Here is an 18,247-nt window from a genome sequence, read left to right as displayed (position 1 = left end):
GAAGAGAGCCACAGACAGGATTTCTTTCTCCTTCCCCACCTCCCGAGCCGATGACCCTGAGCCTTGACTTGCATTCCTAATAGGATAGGCTTTCCTTTGTAAGAATTCTTTAGCACCTGTAGGTTATGTGTTCAATTAGCATCTATATCCTGAACTGAGCCCAGTTGCACAAGCTTTGAAAAAAGTAACAACCAAATGGCTAATTAGGTCAAATTTGGGGCGTATCAAACTTGACAGTGTCTGGCTTACATCACTGTGGATTTACATAATGGAACTTAACGGCCCTGAAGAGTCTGTTGTGTCTACCCTGATGACTCCGTGGAAGCTTTTTTCCATAATTTTCTTTAAAATCTAAAATATTCACTCAGAAGAATGTCTTCTTGATAACTTTTCTGTTTGTCCTGTGTAGTGCAGGGCTTCAACTGCTCATTACCTGGGCTATAAACACAATAGTATTGCAGTCAGTTATCTTATTTTTCAGAAGTCAGTAACCAACGTCAGCAACCAATTGTTTAACAAATTTCCTTTTTAAAACCAAAGCTATTTTTCAACTGTTTGTTCAACTACAAAAGCCTGGGAGACATGGCAAAACCCATGAGGACTCAAGGTAAAATGCCTCTGGTAGACTTTTCCAGAGATAATACCTACCAATGAGCAATAATTAAAAAAAAAGCAAACAAACCAACAAAATCTTAAGTTAATAAAGTTTTATATTCTTACCGTGGCTTCCTCTGTCTTCTAGCAGCCCATCCTGTACATCAAAGGTCACAAAGAACACAATGAGTCACTATCAAAACCCAAAGAATGCTTCGTGAACAATTACTATACATAAATTGCAGGCTGGTATTTCGTTTCTGTGCCAACTCACAGTAATACAGCCCATTTCCTCTTCATTTTTTTTTTCCCTGCAGCTTTTGTCCATAATAACAAACAGCTTTGTTAATCTGAGCTTGAATTTTTCTTTTTCTCTTTTTTTTTTTTTTTTTTTGGTGTACTTATACCTTTGCCTTTTTGAGTAGTGGGCAGCAGTGGTATGAAGTCTTTTACTACAGCTCCTAAGTCTACACTTCTTTGGTGTCAGAGTCCCCAGCAACTCTATAATGCTCTATAAAGCTTTGTAGCCAAAAAAATCATTAGGAATACTGAAAGGGTCCCCTTTGAAACCCAGAATCAAAGCATCCCCCAGAGAGGAATCAGCTGTACATTAGCTCATGCCTGGCAGAGCAAGTGAGCACCGTGCAGCTCTGAAACCTGTGCGGATCCCTCAACGCATCCATTGTCTGCAGGACCTCTGGATCCATTCACCCGGTTCATCAAATATGGTACCTTATGTACATTTACGCCCATGCACGTGGGACAAAACAGGCCTGTCTGAAGTCAACATTATCTTAGCAATCATTAAGCTTGGCTTTTCATGCTGCAATCCCCATTTTTCCCACTTTGGGCAACACCTTGTGTGCACGACTCTTGCTGCGATCCCCTGAAAGAGAAGCAAGAGATGTTCACTCCCTGGTATTGTTTAACATCCAAGAAATAAAAAAAAAAACCCTCTAAAAAATTTGCTGAACAAACATCACAAAGACAAATAAAGGAGAATTGTTTCTCAGGAGGTACGATTTATGTGTGTGTGCATGTGTGGGTGTGCAATTAAATAATGAAGGCGAACCCAGATTTATAATGTCGTCGTGTTATTACCTAAGCACTCAAATTCTGCATGCTGGTCAGTTTTTAAGTAGTCTGCTGGTTAATATTTATTGTCTTTAACGAGCAATATTATGGACTAGAAAGTTGTGATGACAAGTAGTAACAACTGGCATTCTCTCAACAATTCCACAATAAGAAAAGAGGGAAGTAAGATAATATCAGCCAGCTTCCTTTTGAAGAGGTTTGGTTAAGTCAGAATTCTTCGTTTGAGAAAATTACAAAGCAAAACTACTTCAGACTATTCTACCTAGCATGGGAGGAAGATAGTAGATATTTTTAATGTTCCTAAAATAATCACATCCTATTGTACCCTGCTCTAGTAAAAGGTATACTGAAGTAAAACACTGCTTTTTTTTTTTCCTTCTGAATTATGAGAACTGTTCAAAGACCCTTTGCTTCAGTTCATGATAACAGAAGTAATCAAATGTGTTTGAGGGATGTATACTATACCCTGGCCATAGACTGAAATACAGGACACAGTCAGGCCCAGGGCTTTGATTTGTCTTCAAAGATATTCATATCAACTACTGACATAAAGGTGACTCCAAGAAGAGTTTGTGATTTTCATTACAATACACTTGACAAGTTTGGAGCCTAAATTTTAGTTCTTTACTCCATTATTAACCTTACATATAAACTTGCATGCGTTTATCCATGCAGTTTCCAGCTTTCAATCCCTAGAAAGGAGATGGGAGCACTTACATATCTTTGGGGATTAAGATCTAATCCTGGAGGGATTCCAGGCTGGCAACATTTTATACTTGTAAAAAGCACCACTACAGCAATTGTGAATAAACATAGGTACCAACAGGTCCTCTCAAGATTGGTATATGTTGTTAAAATGCTATTCTGGGGCAATAACATTATCATAGAATCATTAAATCATTTGGGTTGGAAGGGACCTTAAAGACCATGTTGTTCCAACTCCCTGCCATGGGCAGGGACATCTTCCACTAGACCAGGTTGCTTAAAGCCCCATTATCATGTAAATCTCATAAGTTATTAATTATTAATAAAAAAGTGCATTTCGCATTGAGTGAAAGCTGCTATAGCAGGATAATTCATAAATCTTTTTTGAGCCAAATTTCAACAAAGCATTTATAGTTTTTGTACATTCTTGGTTGATTAATTCCGCAAAATTGCATATACACATATAATCTCCATTTTACATATGCATATGCATTTGCTTATACCTATCTCCAAATTACAAGTGGCATAAGCACTGTAAAATTTGCATACATCCAAAAGAAGACTCCTGCAGGAGAACTTTTAGACATGTGACCTCTTCTAAGTTACACCAGTAATATATAAAAAATTCCCTGTCACTTATGATATGGAGCAAAATGAAAGCAGAGGTGATGAAAGCGCTTGCTTGTGACTGAGAAAATAATACATTGTTTGGTCCTTCCCTGCAAAGAAAATATTTCTGCCTTTTTTTTTTTTTCCCCTCATTTTCCTTCTTCTCTTACAGTAACTGAATGTGGGTGGGAAACAGTAGAAACAGAAAGGGTCATGTTTGCTCCTCAAAATTTGAAGACGGTGTTTTTTTCCTTTGCCACAGATGCTCCGTGCTCATCAGTTGCCGTGTACTTCTGAGAGAGAAAAGAGAGAGAGAAATTGCCAATAACATTGGTAACCTTAAGTGTAGGCATGCATAAAAATTTGCTGAAAATTGGGTTGTGGTACATGTTCTTATTTTAGATTTGCCCTTGTTAACGTCTTTTTAATAAACAGGTGCATACACTTCCCCAAGCTGTCACTGTTGTTTATCCAGTCTGCACACTTTATAAATCTACTAATGGAATAGACCCAATCATCTCAAGGATCTGTGCTTTAATAAGCTACAGTCTCAAAGTTTTCAGGAAAATACTTTCTGGCACTATAGTTCTGCTGGATACAAGCTTCACAAGGTTTGTTTTTCAAGATAAAAAAAAAAAAGTGACACAATTTCACTTTTCAGCACAACGTAATAGAGAGTTTCATACATGCTTGACATTAAGATTAGCAACAAAGTGGGATGGGTGGAAGGAAAGGGAAATAAAAAGGTGTAAGAAAGGTGGAAAAGGCTTTTTTTTAGTGAAGTTTGAAACCAAGAGGATGCTTCCCACTGAGCACCTGGACCAATGAGGTGTAAACTCAGAGCTACTGTCACTAGGCAGCATCAGCCCCACTCCCAAGTTTCATTCCTTTCTCCACCTCTTGACCCAGGACAGAAGAGCCCACCACGAGACAACGGAGACACTGTTTTAAGTTCCTACCGATTCCTAGTTTTAATTTCAACTGAAATCTCCCATTTTTTTTTTTTTTACAAATGCTTGAACCATTAGGCTGCAACTCAAATCTTGGCCTCGCTCACACAGAGAAAGAACTACCAAAGGCTGTCCCTGGAAAAAGATTTTAGATGGTGAATGTCAAAGGGATGCAGGAGCTTCCTCTCCACACTGCAGTCTTTCATTGTAATCACAGTCTCACAGGTCATTCAGAGAGTCACCCCAACTGCTTGACCACTCCCTCGAGAGTGCTCAGGCACTCAGAGTTGTGCTGATGGAATGTGAGTATGTTGGCTTAATTTGGGGTAGGTATTTCATGTCTGTAAAGAGCATAAACTCTCTCCAGGCTTTCCTTAGAAGGTCTAAGTAAATACCTAACTTTGATTCATCCTAACATCAGAAGGATGTGGACTTGCTGGAGGGTGTCCAGAGAAGGCCACAAAGATGCTCTGAGGGCTGGAGCCCCTCTGCTATTAGAGACAGGCTGTGAGTTGAGCTACTCAGTCTGGAGAAGAGAAGGCTCTGGGAAGACCTTAGAGCTCCTTCCAGTGCTTAAAGGGCTCCAAGAGAGCTGGAGAGGGACTTTGGACAAGGGCCTGGAGTGACAGGAAAAGAGGGAAAGAGTTCAAAAATGAAAGAGGTCATGTTTAGATGGGATATTAGGAAGAAATTCTTGGCTGTGAGGGGGGTGAGGCCCTGGCACAGGACGCCCAGGGAAGCTGTGGCTGCCCCATCCCTGGAAGTGTTCAAGGCCAGGTTGGATGGTGCTTGGAGCAACCTAGGATAGTGGAAGGTGTCCCTCTCCATGGCAGGGGGCTTGGAACTAGATGATCTTTAAGGTCCATTCCAACACAAACCATTCTGTGATTCTGGATCCCATTCAGGAGACCAAACATTTACTGCTGCATTTCAGGTCTCAGTCTTAAGCAGCACAGACACCATTTATCAGATTCATCCCATGGTTCTTTGAGAGCAGTGGCTCTAAAGAAACTAATAGTTACAGTCCATGTATTAATACATTTAATAATTACTTTGCTCTTGAAATAGGTAAATAAGTTAAAGGTATATAATTAACTGCAGATTCCAGATTCATCTCATGAGCTTTTAGATTGCATTGCTGGAGATCAGTATTGTCTGATCATAGATTGCAAACAGAAATTGCTGAAATTTTTTCTAAGTATCACCATGGGAAGAGTTTCTCCTTTTAATTCCTTGCTGAAGGTGTCAGTTTGATAGCCCTGGAGAATGTAATTTGTAATATTTATCTCACAGAATCACAGAATGGGTCAGGTTGGAAGGGACCACAGTGGGTCACCTGGTCCAAACTCACTGCTCAAGCAGGCCCATCCCAGAGCACACAGTACAGGATTGTGTCCAGATGGGTCTGGAATACCTTCAGTGAGGGAGACTCCACACTCTCTCTGGGTGATCTGTTCCAGTGCTCAGTCACTGCACAGGAAAGAAACTCTTCCCCATGTTCAGGTGGAACTTCCTGGGCATCACTTCCCGCCCGTTCCATTGCTGGGTATCCCTGAGCAGAGCCTGGTCCATCCTCTGCCCCCTCCCTGCAGACACTGATAGACATTGATTAGGTCCCCTCTCAGTGTCCCTTCTCCAGGCTGAACAGGCCCAGCTCCCTCAGCCTTTCCTCGTAACAGAGAGTCTCATAATTTTGTCCGTAGCCTCTGCTGAACCCTCTCCAGGAGCTCCATGTACTGAGGATGTCCAGAAGTCAGGGGAATGAAAGCAGCAAAATAAACTTTCGGTCTCTCATTCAAGTTAATTGGAACTGGATGATCTTTAAGGTCTCTTCCAATACAAACCATTCTGTGATTCTGTGATTTCTTAACTAAAAGCTTCCTGTGTTGCTGTCAGAAGAGGAACATTTCTAGCTATCACCAGCTTGCTTTGCACTTAAGTCTATGGCCTACACATGAGAGGTCAAACAACCCCTTATGTACACCCAAAGCTCTCCAGCTCTTAAAGGGCTCTTTAAACCTGGAACTTGCATATGACCTGATGTAGTATAAGTTTCACAGTGCCTCATTAGGTGAAGAACCTTTGAGCAGCCTCTGTGATGGTCTGAGTCCCGGTGATCCACACAGAACTCTGCTCACGGTGCAGACTTCACCTCCAGCATTATTCTTGTTCGGAAAAAGGCAAAAAAATAAAAAGATTTTATTTTACGGTAGCAAGCCTGGGCGCAGGACAGATCGAGTGATTTGCCACGAAAAAAGTTAGAGAGGCTCATTAGAGGCAAAGTTATTAGGCCAAGCAAACAGTTAATCCCTGTTACACAGAGGTAACAGAGTTGCCAGCCTTGAACTCTAAATTAAAGGCACTCTCTGAGCACCAGAGAAGTGACTCTTTTCTGCAGCTTCCTCAGTACCATCCGTCTACCATAATGCTGTGGTGTTTTTCTTTCTTTAAATTCTGGGCTCTAACTAATTACTTGCAGGAAGTGCCTATTTTTATGCCATTAGTATGCAAATGAGCGAGAAGTAGAAAAATATTCTAAAGGAACTGTTACAATATCTGTCCACAGATTACTGGCCAATTAGAACATGGGATTAGGGCTGCAGGACCCCAAAAGAGTATGGCCAAAGTCTTTCTGCTTGGGTGCCTCAAGTGTAATTTCAATGGGAACTGTATATACACGGTCCTTTTCCTCAAAAAAAAAAGGGGAAAAAAAAAGTTCGAGCCTAAATTGCCTGCTTACAAATGAGCACTTTTACGCTTGAAAAATAAATGCCTTCACTTCCTTGCCTCAATTTTTCTATCAATAAATTGGGGCTAAAACATCCTGTTTGTCTGCGTTCCAGCACACGCTGGGGGCAAATTATTCAGCCAGACTGAAGGTCTCCTCATCTGTCACCCCGTTTGAAAGACACAATCTTACAAAATTATTTATAAGGTGTGTAATAAATATTAAAAGATTTTCAGGTTTTACCACTTCTGCCTAGGTAAAACCCAGGAAGAACTGTCTGCCTTGTGACATTCTGGCATTTCCATAGCTTGACAGAGTCAGGAATTCAAAAGTGCAGGACAGTGGAAAGTTATTGGAAAACAACTTTACTTGGCTTTTTGAACCTAAAAACTTGTGAAACAAAACTCTGCATTGTCCTGAGGATATTTCTTATGCAAATCAGCCTTCTCGTCACTCTTTCATAATCACTGACTAGCCAGAGCAGGAAAAAAACTCTTCAAGTTACTGGTGTTGATGCTTCTCACAGCTGTACTCTGTGGAAATTTTGCTTTGTCACTCCATTAGATGTTACTCATTTTGACTTCCTATTAAAAAAAATAAAAAAAGTTTATGTCTACATACCAGAGATAACACCACGCTAAACTGAGTCAGTGTGACAAAACATTTCTCTTCTGAAAAAGTTTTCCTGGAGAGGTTTGCCACATGGCCAAAAAGAGGGTTGATACACCTGGCTGGAATGACAACATTCCAGAGGAGTTGATCTAAGGGATGGAGCACATCTCCTATGAGAAAAGGCTGAGAGAATTGGGATTGTTCAGCCTGAAAAAGAGAAGGTTTTGAGGTGACATAATTGTGGCCTTCCAGTACCTTAAGGAAACTTACAGGAAAGATGGGGCAAGACTATTTGCAGGGACACGTAGTGACAGGACAAGGGGGAATGGGTTCAAGTTGAGAGAGAGTAGTTTAGATTACATATGAGGAAGAAATCCTTCCCTGTGAGGGTGGGGAGGCCCTGGCACAGGTTCCCAGAGAAGCTGTGGCTGCCCCTGGATCCCTGAAGTGTCCAAGGCCAGGCTGGACAGGGCTTGGAGCAAACTGGTCTAGCTGAAGGTGTCCCTGCCCGTGGCAGGGGGGGTTGGAATGAGATGAGCTTTAAAGGTCCCTTCGAACACAAACTATTCTGTGATTCTGTGATGATTCTATGATAACACCTGCCCAGCTCTCCCAGGAGCAGCACCACCTGAGAAGGCTTGAGTTAGGGAAAAAACACACACCTCCTACTCATTTCTAACCGGTAACAGCCCCGATTTTCACTCTTTTCAGCTGCTTCTCCCAGAAAATCGTTGGTTTTAATTTTTTTTTATTTAGCCCACCTGGCGAACAACTCCGCGCTATTTACCCCTTCCACCCCTCCCAAACTCTTCCTGGGTGTTTCCTCGCTTCATTCACACGGTTTGTTTCCCCCTCCGCATCACTTCGCTCAGGTTCCCTTCTCCTCACCCCCCCGCCCCGCTCCATCAGCCGGGACATCCCTGGGGGAGCCCCCCGGGTGGCGGGTCCCCTCTCCCCGCGGGCAGGGAGGGTCCCCGGGCGGCGGGGCGGGAGGGGGGGCCGGCTCTGAGCCGAGGGAGGGGCCGGCACGGCGGCGCGTCGGTGCCGACGGTCTCCAGGCGGGAGTGAGGAGGAGGAGGAAGAGGAGGAGGAGGAGGAGGAGGTGAGCGCCCTCGGGGTGGGGTGAGCAGCGGGGCCGCCCGCGCCAGCCCGGGAGGGAGGGAAGGGGTCAGCGGGGCGGGCGCTCGGCAGGACCGGCGTGGAGAGGGGGCTCCGGGCGGGGGGAGCCGAGCAGAGCCGAGGGGAGCCGAGTGGAGCTCAGGGGACCCGGCTTCGCCCGCCGCGGCTCCGGCACCTGCGGAGGGTGGACCCCTTGGATGGAGCCTGGCTGGGGGGAGTCAGGGCCGCTCGTTCCCCCGGGAGCCCCGGTGCCGCCTCCAGGCCGCCCCAACATGGCTGCCGGGCCGGGCAGGGCGGGCAGGGGCTGCCGGGCCCCCTCAGCTCCCCCCGGCCCTGCCCCCGGCGATCCCCGGCCCTGCCCCGGGCGGCGGCGCGGCCTGGCCGGGCCTGGCCCCGCAGGTGCTGCTGGGGGAGCTCGGGCTGCACCACCCCGCGTTTAAAGTGCCCTTCCCCGCAGACACTCTTGTTTTTACCCTTTGGTTTTTTTTGCTTTCGCGTCCAGCGGCTGCTTTTTTTTTTTTTTTTTTTTTTTACGGTTTTTGCAGCTCCAAGCGTCAAAATGTTAGTGTATGCAAACAGTTCTGCTGGTGAAACTACCTGGAAAAATGTGCCTTTTAGTTTTGGCGTAGCATCGTGCTTTATAGAAGGAAAACCGAGAAACATTAAGAACGCTTAAGTTTTAAAAAATGCATAGATTTTGGTTTTATTATTGTAGGCTAAAAGTGCCGTGGGACATACTGCTTTGCAGCTGAGGAGTTGCTTAAGTGTAGTTTGCAAAGCATATCCGAAGTTTAGGGAAGTGTGTCTGGGATGAGTGGGACTTGGCAGGTTTTAACACATGACTGCAGTGGCTAGAGCAGCAGACTGGAGGAGGGAAACCCTTTAAGGTGCAAAGACGTGAACTTTATTGCTATTTTTTTTGTTTTTATTTTTAAGAAGTGGAGAAAGAGTTTGAAGCTTAGTTTATGGGAGGGTTTTCTGGCTGATGAGAAGTGGGTGCACATTACTGTGATTTAGTTTAGCCAATAGACAGGTAAAGTCGAGCAGCAGGTTTTAGTGTGGCTTATGACAATGGTTTGGCATAATTCAATAGAGCTATTTTATTGGACTCTATTAACCTGGTTAACCTTAAATCTTAACCATGACAGGGTTTTCATGTTAAGAGCCTCTATACAAAGCACAGTATTGAATTTTAATTGAAGCTTTCAAGGCCTAATGTAGAGTGTATTCTTCTTGCTTCATCTTTTTTCTCCCTCTTCTTGGAAGTCCAGGTGTACTAAAATCAGTTTAAGTGCGTGAATCCAGGTTACACAAATCAATTAAGGGCAGGCAGGATTTTAAATCAGTGCTGGCTCTTTTTGTATCTATGTGCCTGCCACATGTAAAAAAGCGTGGGTCATCCTCACTATATTTGTAAACACCGTGGTGTTTACAAATGTAAGAGTATACAAATACATCTTGTAAACACGTGTTGTTTACAAACTTTTGGATCAGTTTCCCAGTTGATTGATAGTGATGGTAGAAACTAGGAAGCAAGTTCTGTTCAGCTCCAGGTGTTGGTACTTTACAAACAGAGCACCAAATTCCTCCCTCAGCTGGTAAATGCACAGTCTGAATTCTCATGCAGTAATACTGTTACACCTGAATTTCAGCCTTCTGGGATTTGCCACGAGTTAAATGCCTGTTAATTAACTCCTGTGTGTCTCTCTCCTGCCTTAGGATCAGTACCAAGTGCAGCAGGTGCTGTTGCAGAAGTCATGCCTGTGTTACAGCTGAAATGTGTCCCTTTTGCTGCTAAGTCACTCAGACTCCAATGTAAAACTTATACAACTTCCTTAATGTTGTTTTAAAAGTAAGATATAGACATATTTTAAAGACCTAGTTGGCTGGAGGCCCATTTTAGAGTGGCCGGTAAAAGCAATAAACTATCCTCAAACATTTCTGCTCAATAAAATTTGAGAATATGAAAACAAAAAGTTCCTGGCTTAGCTTTTTGTAAATGTTTTCTACACCCTGTGACTGCAAAGTGCTTTGAGCCCACAGCTCAGAGCCACATGACTTGGGCACTGTAGGCCTCTGACCCATTCTGCAGAGTGGACTCTTCTACTTTCTGTTTTGATCAGAGCAGTGAAGGTTTGTGGTCTCTGACCAATGTCCTGCACTGGTGAGAGTGTACATACATTCTGTCATCAAAACAGTGTGTTACCAGTGTACTTTCCTTCACTCAGGACTCCTGGAATAAACTTCTTGGGCAAAACCTGAATGGCTGTTGGAAGCTGTGATTGCCCCCAGGCACTTCCTGATGTAGGGAGGGGCCAGTAGTTTTAGAAACATTTGCTGTATTCAGATTCCTTACTGTTTGTAATCTGACTTGTTAGATCTGGATTCTAACTTGTAGAAAATAAATAAAATATATATGCATCTCATTGTTTGGCTTCACAAGATGAGAATATGTTTATCCAAAACTGTTCTGGATAGTCGAGCCATTGGGATAAGGCATTTCTCCTGCAGCTGTTGAGCTTTTTGCATTTAATGTAAAATGTTGTCTTGTGTTAGCTCTTCCAGCTGCAAAGATGAAGTCTTGTCCAAAGAGTTGAGATGTTCCCTGGTTAAATAACTGGGTTAACTGCTTTTCCCATAAGAATTGAATCCTTAAACTGTGTGCTCAGAAGAAACATATATATGTTGCTGTGCGAACAGGATTGTGTTCTGGTGTAAGGAAATATGCTGAAAATATATTTTGAGGTTTGGCTTTTAGTGATATGAGTGTTTAGTTGTTGTAAGTATTCAAGGCCAGGTTGGATGGGACTTGGAGAAACCTGGGCTAGTGGAAGGTGGCCTGCCCACGGCAGATATTTGGAACTAGATGGTGTTTAAGGTTCCTTCCTAGCCAAAGTATTTAATAATTCTGTTCTATGATACTGGTATAAATAACAGGACCTTAATGTTGACTCTTCTGTTTTAGGGCCTCTATGTGCCACTGCTTGAGACATGAGCTGTTGTGTAGCGGGAGTAGTAGAAAAACAAAGGCAAATGATTTGCTCACTTGAACATAGCAAGTATCTCATTGTCTGGGATTACTTGTATAATTTACTATTACTTCTAATCCAAAAGAATTGCAAAATTGAAGAACAAACTCTAAATACATATGCAAGGCTGTTAGGATTCCATGGAAAAAAAAATGGCTATCATGGTTTTTTTTCCCCCCCATTTGTAAGTGAGAAATGCACTCTACTAAGTTTGTAAAGCAGGAAAATCATGTTAATCTTTGGTGGCAGAATTGTTAACAGGGGGCTGCAGAGAGGCAGCCTCCCCCTGCCCCCAGCCATCCGTAAGTGGTGCAGTTAGCAGTGGGGAAGCAGTGCCTGAGTGCTGGAAGGACACGAATCCCAGTGTGAATTTCACTTCTCCATGGATTTATATCAAAGGGTGTCTTAAACGCGCACCTTCGCTGGCCATATTGCTGCACGTCAGATGTGAAAGTAAAAATAAACGTGTGAAGCACCAGACAGAGTATGAAACACAAATCTGAAAACCTCATCTCCCAACAGTCTATTATCCCAAAACTGGCCCCCACCTATATGGCTATATGGGAGCATATATATATATATGTTTTATTTTTGATCGGCAGTATTTCCTGTAGGCAAGAAATCAAAGATCTTTTCAAGTTATAAATGACTTTTGGTCATTTATTTAGTAAGTAGGGAAGTCAGGATTTCAGATTGCTGGTATTTTGGGTATGTGCAGCTCTTTGATGTCCGAATGAGAACTGGAGGAATGTCTAAAATTAACAATGAACTGTGTAACATTAATGATGAAATGCAGAAGTTGGAGGTAAACAGGCACTTAGTGTGGTTTGGTTTTTTTGCCCCTTGAATAATTGTTTTTTTAGGGTTGAAACAAAGAACACAAACAGTTGAGAACACACAAATCCCAAGTTAGTGCTGTATAAGCAACTTCAGTTTGGATATTTGTGTGTGTGTAGGTTTACATATAATCAAACATGAAAAATTTAATATGTATGTGATTAGCAGAAGTTTTCTTTTTGGCACTTCAGATGCAACTGGATTAAATACATTCTTCATGACTTAATTTTGCTGAAGTGTTGTAGTTTTGCTGAGTTGTTATGGAAAATCGGTGGAAAAATTAATGTCAGTGTGACCAAAAAAAGGGGAATTTAACCAGTTTTGCATCTGAAAACATCTGTATTGTAGCTCTACAACAGTGTGGCTTCACGTGCTATTTTCCAGTTTTGTTCCAAGCTTATTTTTGAGCAGTCAGATGCCTGTTTGTGCAGCAGGTTGTCCGTGTTAGTGATGCTCAATGGGACAAGTATGATATTGCCATAAATACCGTGGGAATGTTTTCTTCTTGGAGCTACAACAGCGGTTCTTAAAAAGGTTACTTTGGCCATGCCTCTGGCAGCAGAAAACTTGTGGTGATCGTGGTCTTGATGAATAAAATGCCATCCAAAGTGCAAGATTTCTTTCACAGTCGTTTTTGGAAGCTGTCATTGAGGGAAAAACACACCCCTCAAGTTCACGCCTGAGTAATTGGATGCAGATTTAATATGATGCACTGCTTTATTTCTTCTCTGGGATGGAATCCATGTCCCATGTTGGGCATTACTCACCCTGGCAGGATTCAGTGGTCAAGCATGTTGGAATGAAGGATGGAGACCTCGCCGTTGCCATGAGTTATTTCTCTCAAGAACTGAGAATTTTGGTTCATCCTCCGAAAGCCTAATAAAATGTTTGTAGTAGAAACAGAAGTGTTGTAAAGCCATTGTATGGAAGCCCTTCGAGGATATCAAACCCTTGTGCGTGCAAGAGTAAATGTTTGGGAATGCTGGAAACTCAGAATGGATGATTAGCCAGAGCAGTGATGGTGTGTGACTGTAGTGGCAGAATATTTGGGAGAAAGAAGAGCGAGGGATAGCACTGTTTCTAGACCAGCTCTTGGAAAAATATCTCTGTTTTTCCTCTTCTTTCCAACCAGATTGGTTTGGAGAGGGAAAAACAACCTCAAAGCCTTGCATTAATTACATTATTATGGAGTATTTGACTGTATAGATCTTGATTCTGTTTTATTGGGGTTTATTTTATTTACTGGGTGACACCTTTGTAAATAATATAGAAATAAAGTCCCTGTTGCATAGTGAAAATAAGGTGTTTTTATAAATATCTTGCCTGGTGCATATAATTAAACAAGTGATTTCTCAGAAGCACCATAATTTTAAAACTAAAATCTTAATTGAAGTACAACTTCTCGTTTCATCTGATGCTCAGCATCATCCTACACATCTTTCTGCTTTGATATTTACTTTACATACAAATATGCCAGAAAACAAAAATTCAACAAGTAGTTGAACATATTGCGTCTTTTATATTCCGTTTCTTTTCAAGGTTTGCGCAAGGAATAAGCTGTGAGATGACTTTGCAAAGGAAGAAATCCATCAGGATTCTGTGAAATTCCGTGTTTTGTGATTTCCCAGTTGAAAGTTTTCCCAATTACCTTGTCTGACTACTGGATTGCAGTTTAATACAGCAAATTTCTGAGTGTAACTTTGTGTTTGGTTTGAGTTGAAGTTCTCCAGATAAACAGTAACATTGTTATGTTGACTTCAGAGAATAATTTCTTGTCCTGATCTTGCTTTAAGAAAACTTTAATGAGAAATATGCTCTTGTTGTTGTTAAGTCAGTTTTCTTTTTGTTGTGATTTAAACATAAAGGCAAGATTTATGGAAATGACTGCAGGGTGGTGCTGGCCTAATTAGTCATTATTTCTGGCAAGGCATAAAAAATTGGTCGTTCTTGTGCCTATAACTAATAGTGTGCTTTGTATTTAATCTGTAGGTCTTTTGTAAAACAAATGGTTGTGCTAAAAACTGCAAGATATACACATTTAAGGTTCTTATAATATTATTTTGCATGCCATTTTGGGGTGTGATTTAAGTTCTTCATTGATAGTTAAATTTACTATTATGTATATTTGTGTATATCCTTTACAAACTTGTATGTTTTTAAAGGAATAGTAGTAGCTGAGCTGGAATTTGCAGTAGCAATTTTGGAATTGAATATGGCTTTTCTACTAGTGTCTGTTCAAGGATTAAACACACAAAGCACTGCAGTGCTTTATAAAAGTACTAATACCTATTACAAGTTTTTGCAGAGAGTTTTAGGATTATCCATGTGATATGTTCACCATTGGGCTGAGGGGTGTCTTTTAGGGCTTTCTTTTTTTTTGTAGGGCTTGTTCCAGTGAATTACCAGTAATTGGTATTTCACCCAGAAGCGACCCAGGTGACTTAGGAATTCCACCACCTTCAGCATGTGGAATGTCTTTCCTAATCAGGCTTAAGAGAGGGGGAGCATTAACACAGGAATGATTGAAACCTGCCTTCTAAAGGGAAAAAAATCCAGCAGGGCATGTGACACAAATGCTCCTCCTCTGTGCCTTTGCCCTCTTGTTGTCCAGCCATAGCTTGTGCTGCTCTTGGACGACTCTGGTGACCAGGGGACACACCTAAAGCTCCAGGAGGTTTTGCATGTGCCTCTCTGTGAATCCATTTCACAATTAAACTTTTAAAAGCCACAGCCCCCAACATGCAAGTGCAGTTTCATGGTAGCTCTGACATTATTTTACTATTCACACTGTGAATTTCATTCTGTAGGAAAATGAATATTATATTGGCCTTTTAAGTTGGTTGTCAGTGGAGAATAGGGAAGCTACACTTAGAGCGTCTGTATGCAATCTTGGAGACAAGTAGGACCCTCTGGAAAGCTGTTACTGTTGGGGCAGAACTAATCATTCTGTGTGAAATTATATAAGGAGAATTAGCTCTGACTCTACCTCATTTCCTTTCATACTGCTGTGAAAATAAGCTCAGAAACGTCAAACCTTCCCTCCCCGTTTCTCTAAGTACTTTGTTAAATACTGCTTTTTATTAAGGCTTATTTATTGTAGGTGCTAGAAAAGAAAATATAACTACCTGTAGCTCTAGGTACTAATGGGATGTGCACATCCTTGCCCAGTTGGGCAGTTGTGATTTCCTTCTCAGGATGGGATTCCTGGGATCAGTTGCCATTTCCTTCTCTGTACTTTGACTTTATTTCCCTGGTGAATCATTCAGAGTCCTTGACGTTTAAGGTAGCATGCTTGATGTGAGGGAAGATTGTCAATCACAGCCTGCCTTGGCTATTTAGAAAAGAGAGATATCAAAAGCCTGCTTGGAGCTCTAAGGAGCAGTCAGGTCACCTGCTGAGTCTCCTGGCAGGAGCCTAAACTCGTGCAGCCTTTAAGTTTAGCAAAGAAAACGTGGGTCTCTGGAGGTCATCGCTCTGCACTGAGGCCCTGTACTGTATGTGTGAGCATACAGCTCAGTGTAAAGATAGATATGTATAGGCCATTTCTGACATGTTCCTCTAACCAGGTCTTAAAAACAATCAGTGCAGATTTGTGTAACCCCTCCATAACCTAATCCCTTGTTTAACTATCCCTGGAGGTAGCATATTTCCTCTAATACTATTCTAATTTTTTTTTCTAACCCGTTAAGCTTCTTGAGTTGGTTCTTTTTTTTTGTTCTGCTGTGGATATTGCAGTAGTGGGACATGATTCTTATAATTGCTTGTAACCTATTTTGAAGCCTGCGCCCTCTTTCTCTACTCATCTTTGTTTTTGTACTCACCAAGCCTGTTTAACTCTCCCAGATTGCTTGGTTTTTCTTCAGAGCTTTTGTTTCCTGTTTCTGTATTGAGACCTAAACATCGTATACAACCTTAGTCAGTGATGGACAGAATGAATCTTACCATCTTTTGCATACAATGCTCCTTTTATTATTATAAAAAATTCGAATTATTTTTAATTTTTGAAAAATCAGTATTAGAAGTTCAGTATTAAAACTCTGGTTTCAGTTCTGTTAATCATTTAATCCCACTTTTTTCAAGTAGAACTCTGCTTCCCAGAATGCTCACAGTCCTTCCAAGGTAACTGCCAACCTCCACAACTATTTTGTATATCATCCAAGTGATAAATAAAACATTAAATAATCCTACAATAAAAATGTCAAGAAGAAGAAGCTTATTGTTTTCAGAGTCCTGCAACCTGGACCTTGTTGCAGACCTGACCTTTGGAGCAGAATGGGTGGATTGTGCTCTGATCCCTTCATAGTCTTTGGGACCATTGCTGGTCTTGGTTCTTTCTGTCTGTGTCTATCTCGCACAAAATTGGACAAATTAAATCCAACATCTTGTAGGTATAGGTGTTAAGGGAGGGGATTTTTTAATGAGTTAAAAGAAAAAAAGCTTGGAGAACATTTACATGGATCAGCACCCATGGGTCGGTGGTGGTTCAGTTTGTTGGAGTGATGTGTAAAACTCACCTTTAATTATACTTCTGTGTCTGATCCATACACAAATGGTTATTCTTCATGGCTGCAGATCGACACTTTAAAAAAAATCTTTGATCAATCAGATCTCAATATTTGAAGTGTTATTTTGTGAATCATGTAGACAAGGGAGGAGGGCAAGAAAATGGTCTCTCTACTTCAAACCCTTGTCTTTCATGCTCTTTGCTTGTAACATAATCTGCAGGCATTTCTATGTTGATGTTTTTCTATACCTGATGTGATCAGAAACACTTGATTTTATCCTCTGCACTGGCATTTCCCAAACCAAAGCAACTAAGAGATGCTGCAAAAGAGTTGGAAAGTAGCAAGGACTGTGGCTTACAGTTAAGGCAGATGTGATTGCAACATCTGTGCCTAGGAAAGCTGCAGTCTGATCTGCCTTCTGTCTTCAGGATTTGTGGGATTCCAGAAGCAGAAGTGGTGCAGATAAGACATGTCCTCTGAGGTTTTGAAAGGCTTCTGCTCAGATTGTAAAGCTCTTCCTTATTAGGCCCATAAGAAATGCACCTCCTCTAGTGCAGCCAAATGGGTATCATTGTTTAATACTTCTCCTTGGGCTCTCCAGTGGTAACTCTGCTCCGTGGTGGTGTTATTTCGGAAGAAGAGCCTCTGTGGTTGCCCCTGTGTATTACTGTGTGTGGTAATTTCTGGCTTGGAAGCTGTGGTGGGATCTGAAGAACAGTTTATAGAGGGTTTTCCACTTTTTTCCTTAAATTGGACTCTCTGGGCCTAAAACTTGGAACTTCCAATGTGAAATCTCCATTAGAACACACTCTAGTAAATAGGAAGTAAAGCCCCAAAGCCTTGGCATCAGACAAGTGAAAATTTATTTTCTTTAATGATTCTCCCCTTTTCCAACTGTGTTCTTGCAAAATGGGTCTCTGCCCTTGGTTTATTCTCAGCGCAACAACCCTGTTGGTTTCTGGGTGGCATAAAATTCTGCCTGTTCCTTTCTGGGTTATTAAGAAAGCCCTGCTCTTTTCCCTCATCTCCGAGCAGCAGTTGGGTGTCTGCTTCCTGATCTCAGGACTGTCCTGCTCACGCTGGGGCTCCCTGCTAGCTGTGCTTTGCTTTTGCTGTTGTTTCTTCTGAAGGCTGTGCCAGGTGAGATGTGCTCTCTGTTCTTCCCCTTTTCAGGTGAGCTCCTCTGGCCCAATGTGCAGCTGGTGGCCGTCCTCTGCTCTAGCTATACCTTTTTGAAGGGACTTCACTTAAGGCAGTGCATGGCTGGCAAAGCAGGTATGATCTATGAGAGTTCATCAGCAAACACTTGAGAAATGGAAAGATAACACTGCTCTAACTTCACAAATGTGTTCTGCAGGAGAAGCAGTAAGTAAGATATGAATAAAACAACTGGGTGAAACATGAAGACAACATCCATGTGAGAAAAGCAAGTGAGGTGGTTTGCATTATTTCCTTCATGTGTAA

The 18,247-nt window shown here is 41.9% G+C and overlaps 1 protein-coding gene and 2 long non-coding RNA genes across 4 annotated transcripts in view; 1 reads left to right on the top strand and 2 right to left on the bottom strand.

Annotated features, from left to right (window-relative positions):
• Positions 1-1,068: 1,068 nt before the first annotated feature.
• Positions 1,069-5,388, bottom strand: LOC120324288. Its single transcript, XR_005565467.1, has 3 exons — positions 5,368-5,388; positions 3,174-3,296; positions 1,069-1,480 (listed from the first exon to the last, which is right to left on the bottom strand). It is a non-coding gene; the product is annotated as an uncharacterized LOC120324288 (long non-coding RNA).
• Positions 5,389-7,030: 1,642 nt separating this feature from the next.
• On the bottom strand, positions 7,031-8,267 carry LOC120324282. Its single transcript, XR_005565449.1, has 2 exons — positions 8,081-8,267; positions 7,031-7,265 (listed from the first exon to the last, which is right to left on the bottom strand). It is a non-coding gene; the product is annotated as an uncharacterized LOC120324282 (long non-coding RNA).
• Positions 8,268-8,313: 46 nt separating this feature from the next.
• Positions 8,314-18,247, top strand: part of GTDC1 (glycosyltransferase like domain containing 1) — a 180,178-nt gene continuing 170,244 nt past the window's right edge. Inside the window, exons 1-2 of one of the 2 annotated variants that reach the window (XM_027731207.2) lie at positions 8,314-8,395; positions 17,957-18,058. The gene's annotated coding sequence lies outside the window, so the exon portion shown is untranslated. Of the gene's footprint in view, positions 8,396-17,956; positions 18,059-18,128; positions 18,149-18,247 lie in introns of those variants that run through there. The other variant, XM_027731209.2, reaches the window with a different exon arrangement.

The sequence above is a fragment of the Pipra filicauda genome, unplaced genomic scaffold (assembly GCF_003945595.2).
Source record: "Pipra filicauda isolate LSUMZ 115617 unplaced genomic scaffold, ASM394559v2 scaffold47_size6085603_pilon, whole genome shotgun sequence".
NCBI lineage: Eukaryota > Metazoa > Chordata > Aves > Passeriformes > Pipridae > Pipra > Pipra filicauda.
The sequence above is the reverse complement of the archived record's forward strand: the minus strand, read 5'-3'. Positions and strand labels throughout refer to the sequence as shown.